Here is a 6,000-nt window from a genome sequence, read left to right on the forward strand (position 1 = left end):
GAGCCCACAAAGTGCGGCGAAAACATTTTCGGTGTAACTGCCACGGTTCAGCTCGTCTGCGACAATCTTTGCGGCATCGATCTTCATTGAATTTTGATATCAGACAGAGCCGGCCAGAGTGCTGCATAATAAGTAGCCACGCTGTTGGGGGGCGGGGGCAAAAGCGCCGGCGGCTATTCAGTATGGAAATACACACAGACAATGACACGCCCCTACTGCATGCTAGAATCTCCGAAAAACAAGCCGATTTCAACCTCAAAATGTACGCTTTTAAATATACCAATACTGTTATCTCAAACATGGAGAGGCTTCTTCATGATCTCAACTAACAGATTCTGCAAAAAAGCGGAAATCACCAATTTTGGAAAAAAACGCTTCTTTCTCATTTTGCTCGCAAGTTGTGCTGCCGACTTGTGTCCCTGGTTTCCGTGACGGGTCACATTTATCTAGAGAGTAACGTTAGTCACATGGTGTTTTGCATGTAAGTTACAGTAAGAAAAGCTTGATGTTAATAAAGCTCAGACTTTGAGAAACTAAGTTGCTTTATTGGAACATTACATGGTGTCAGAAGTGGAGCGCTGTTAGCACCATGGCAAAGTTTCAGCCCCCGGACAGTTTTGATTTTGGTCACCCCGAACGATGGCCAGAATGGCGTCAGAGATTTCGCCGCTACAGGACCGCCACTAAACTTGATAAGGAAGAGGCGGACGTACAGGTCTGTACACTGCTTTATTCACTGGGAAAAGAAGCTGAACAAGTGTATCAGACATTTACGTTTGGGGAGGAAGAACGAGAGGACTATGAAACTGTGATCGGGAAGCTCGATGACTACTTTGTACCCAAAGTTAATGTTATTCACGAGCGCGCACGATTCCACACGAGGGCTCAAAAGCCAGGTGAAATGGCCGAAGAGTACATTCGTAGCCTCCACGAGCTAGCAAACACGTGTGACTTTGGTGCTGCTAAAGATGAAAATATTCGCGATAGGCTCGTGATCGGGATTCAGGACCGAAAGCTGTCAGAAAAGCTACAATTAATACCCGAATTGACACTCAGAAATGCCGTAGAGCTCGTGAGGCAGTCTGAACAGGTCCGTGGACACGTTAATGAACAGGCTGCCAGCGTCAGTGCTCAAATCAGCGAGGTCGCCGGCGCGAGGGGGAAATTCCACCAAAGTGAAAGAGGCAGACAGCACCGTGGTTTAAAACGAAACCAAAATGAGCATGTTTCTGACTGGAGATGTAAAAGATGTGGCAGAAATCATGGAAAAGGTGAAATTTGTCCAGCAAAAAGTGCTGAGTGTCGCAAATGCAGGAAAAAGGGTCATTTCGCTGCAGTTTGTAGAACCCGGGAAATCCATGATGTCAGCAGACCACAAGAGGGCAGCAATGTAACGCATTTCCTGGGTGAGTTAACTCACATTGATGACAAAAGTGGAGCTTGGATTGTCACACTCCCAATTCAGGGTACCGACATAGACTTTAAAATTGATACAGGCGCTGACATAAGTGTCATTTCCGAGAAAACCTTCTCAGTTTTGAAGTATAAACCAAAACTTCACAAAGTCAATGTGAAACTTGAGAGCCCAGGGGGAATATTGCAATGCAAAGGTCAGTTCAGAGCTAAGACTACCTTTAAAGATGAGCAGTATATTTTTGAAGCATTTGTGGTAACTGGTCCTCATGTAAACAATCTCCTTAGTCGTGATGCAGCAAGTGAAATGGGTATAGTTAAGAGGCTAGAAGAGCTCCGACCCATTTATTTTTCTGAACTGGGATTAGTGAAGACAAAACCCATTAAAATCTGCCTGAAAGAGGATGCTGTACCATACAGTGTGCACACTGCAAGACGGGTGTCCGTGCCCTTGCTTCCAAAAGTCAAGGCGGAGCTAGAGAGAATGGTACAATGTGGTGTTGTTGAGGAGATCACTGAGCCTACTGAGTGGTGCGCCCCTATGGTGGCCGTTCCTAAGAAGACAGGGCAAATAAGGATTTGTGTGGATCTAAAACAACTAAATAAAGCTGTAAAAAGAGAGAAATTTGTGCTGCCAACAATTGACGACATCCTTCCTAGGCTAGCACACGCCGAAGTTTTCTCACTTCTTGATGCAGCTAGTGGCTTCTGGCAGTTTCCACTGGATATGGACTGTGCTAAACTGACAACGTTCATTACTCCTTTTGGTAGATATTTTTTCCGCAGGCTACCGTTCGGTATCACCAGCGCACCCGAAATCTTCCAACGGGAAATGTCGGTAATCCTCAAAGACCTTGAAGGAGTTGCAGTCTTCATGGACGATATTTTAGTATTTAGCAACACTCCAGAGGAACACGAGCAGCGACTGCAGAAGGCTCTGGAAGCCATTGACCGGGCTGGTCTCACGCTGAACACGGAAAAGTGCCTGTTACGTCAGAGTCAACTCAGATACCTGGGACATGTCATAGACAAAGAGGGCATTCGCCCAGACACAGCAAAAATCGAAGCTATCACTCACCTTGAAAAGCCAAAGAACGTCTCAGACCTACGGAGAATGCTAGGAATGATTCATTACCTGGGCAGGTATGTTCCTCATCTCTCAGAGGTTATTCGACCTCTCAACGAGCTGTTGAAACGTGATGTAGTATGGTACTGGGGTGCTGTACAAGAAGAGGCCTTTGAAAACGTGAAACACCTAATCACTAAAGCTCCTGTGCTAGCATTCTATGATGTTACAAAGCCCACAGTCGTCAGCGCAGATGCGAGCAGCTACGGTCTTGGAGGCGTTTTGCTGCAGGACCATGGTGGACAGCTGAAACCAGTGGCTTACTGTTCCAGGGTGCTGACCGATGCTGAAAAACGGTACGCCCAGATCGAAAAAGAGTGTCTGGCGGCCGTGTGGTCCTGTGAAAAATTCTCACGATTTCTGTATGGATTGGAAAGTTTCATCCTGCAAACCGACCATAAGCCACTGATTCCACTGATCAACGCAAAGGATCTTGATTCCGTTCCACTGAGATGTCAAAGGTTGTTGCTGCGGATGATGCGTTACAATCCTGTCGCACAATATGTACCTGGCAAACAACTGGTGGTCGCTGATACGCTTTCACGACACCCTCAGCCAACCATTTCATCAGTGGTCTCTGAATTAGTCCAAGAAGTGGAAGCCTATGAGAATGCTGTCAGTGGTGCATGGCCAATTTCTCCCACAAAGCTGGAATCTGTGAAAAGAGAGACAGAGATGGATTTTGAGCTACAAAAGGTGAGGCAGTATGTGACTGATGGCTGGCCCAGGTATGCAGCTAATGTCCCTCAAGCCTTGAAATCATACTACAGTGCACGTCATCATTTGTCAATTTTCCAGGATCTACTGCTTTATGATGACAGGATCATAATTCCCCAAAATATGAGGTCTGACATACTGCAAAGATTGCACAGCGGTCACCAAGGCATTGTGAAATGTAGAGAGAGAGCCAGATGTAGTGTGTGGTGGCCAGGCTTAAGTCAGGAAATCCAGCAGCTAGTTAACAGCTGCAAGGACTGTCTGGAATCAAGACCTACCCAAAGGAAGGAGCCACTTTTAACCACTCCACTGCCAGACCGTCCATGGGAGAGAATCGGTGCTGATATCTGCGAGGTGAATAAGCAAAATTACTTGGTAGTCGTGGACTATTTTTCAAGATATATTGACATTGCTCACCTTCAAAACTTGTCAGGTGAAACAACACGTGCTTGCCTAAAGAACATGTTTGCACGATGGGGCTGTCCCAATGTTCTCTTTACTGACAACGGCCCACAGTTTAGTGGAAGTGCTTTCAAAGACTTCGCTAGAGACTATGATTTTCAGCACATTACTTCGAGCCCTTATTATGCCCAGTCAAATGGAGAAGCTGAAAGGGCTGTGCAAACAGCTAAAAGGATCCTGAAACAGTCTGACCCATTCACAGCTTTGATGAGCTACAGAGCCACACCCATTCAAGCTACAGGCGTAAGTCCAGCACAGCTGATGATGGGAAGACAAATAAGAACTACAGTTCCCACATTGGAGTCTCACCTGCGACCTGAATGGCCTGATCTGCGGCAAGTAAGAAAGGCTGATAAAAATGCAAAGAGGACCTACAGGAAGTATTACAACAAAAGAAACGGTGTTAGAACATTACCAGAGATTCCACCTGGAACTTCTGTTGCAGTCAAGCTGGATGCTGAAAGAGGTTGGATAAGATCCGGGACTATTCTCAGAAAGTGTGAATCACCACGGTCTTACCTCATCCAATCTGAAACTGGAGTACTTCGACGAAATCGACGACACCTGATGCCTACAGTCAGTGACACTGAACCAGCATCTATTTCAGTTCAACAAACTCAGAGGAAAAATGAAGTTCGTGGTCAAAATCAACTTGTAACTGAGCCGGATAACGTCCCAGACAGTACAGTGCAGTATGAACAACCAGGAACTGATCCGCCTGAGTCTGATTCTAGCCACACCATGGTTAGTTCACCAAAAAGAGTGCAAACAAGGTCTGGACGAATTGTCACTACTCCTAAGAGATTCAAGGACTTTGCAAGATAAAGAAAGACTTTGAGAGAGAGAGGAAAAAATGTAAACAAATGTTGTTTTCTGACTATTGTAATTTAACAGTTCAATGTTACATTTGTTAAGTAACTCATAGGGAAGGGTGATGTGATATAAAACAGTTTAAATCGTTGTTATAGGTAATATGTTTTAGTCCATTAGGTGGCGATCGAGTGTTTGCTAAGGGTCAAGTTGCAGACATCCAAAGAAAACGCTAGTCGACATTTATCTAGAGAGTAACGTTAGTCACATGGTGTTTTGCATGTAAGTTACAGTAAGAAAAGCTTGATGTTAATAAAGCTCAGACTTTGAGAAACTAAGTTGCTTTATTGGAACATTACAGTGCTCTCTCACAAACTTATTCTCTGCGCTCCAGTCAAGTCCCTCTCTCTCTCTCTCAACCTCTTAATTCTGTGCGCGCTCAACTCTTGACACACGCGCGCTCAACTCTTGACACACACGCGCGCTCAACTCTTGATACACACGCGCGCTCAACTCTTGACACACGCGCGCTCAACTCTTGATACACACGCGCGCTCAACTCTTGACACACACGCACGCTCAACTTGCAACAGCGTTACAAGTGTGCCACAAAATCAACCAATCGGAAAATTAGAGGTCAATTGTGATTGGCTGTTGGTCTCCAATCACCACGCAGTACAAAGAAGAAGAAAAAGGAATTTTATGGATAGATGTCTTCTCTAGTATGGAATGCCAAAGCTGACTTAATTAAAAATAAATAAATACATAAATAAATATACGAAGAAATGCAAAAAAGCAAAAATACATAAACAAATATACAAAGAAATGTAAAAAAAAAAATACAAAGAAATGAGTATTTATACTTTTATTTCCTTATTTATGTATAATTGTACTTTTTTCACACATTTTTTATTTATACATTTATTTATTTCCACTTTTATTTATTTCCACATTTATATATTGTATTGTATTATATAAATTGATTTCCAGGGGCGATCAGCATCATATACTGCATGTCCAGTTCTTAATATTAATCGATAAACTACTCAGTTATTATAATAATAAGGCACTATGGCTGTTATCAGTAAAATAAAATTGACAAAAGTCATTAAGTCATTAAAAGTCAAAATCTTAATACAGAGGAGAATGTTTTTACACTGCAATTACAATTGCATAAAAGTCGTAATGAGATTAAAGTTAAAAATAAAACATTTGAATATAGAAATATGAAATGATGGAATCAATTAAATTGTATGTTTAAATATGAAACTAAAACAGCCAGTAGGTGGCGGTAAGTCACTGTCTTAAACGAGTGAGTCATATCATTAATTCAGACCGATTCATTCAAATACTGATTCATTCAGTTCGGGAATAAAATTATCTCATACATGGGCTTTTTTACAGCATTTTTAAATGCTGACATTTTTTATTAATGTTGGTGCCACGTAGCCCCGCCATAATTTTGATACCTG

Source organism: Rhinichthys klamathensis, unplaced genomic scaffold (genome assembly GCF_029890125.1).
Source record: "Rhinichthys klamathensis goyatoka isolate OS25496 unplaced genomic scaffold, OSU_Roscu_1.1 h1tg000170l_1, whole genome shotgun sequence".
Lineage (NCBI taxonomy): Eukaryota > Metazoa > Chordata > Actinopteri > Cypriniformes > Leuciscidae > Rhinichthys > Rhinichthys klamathensis.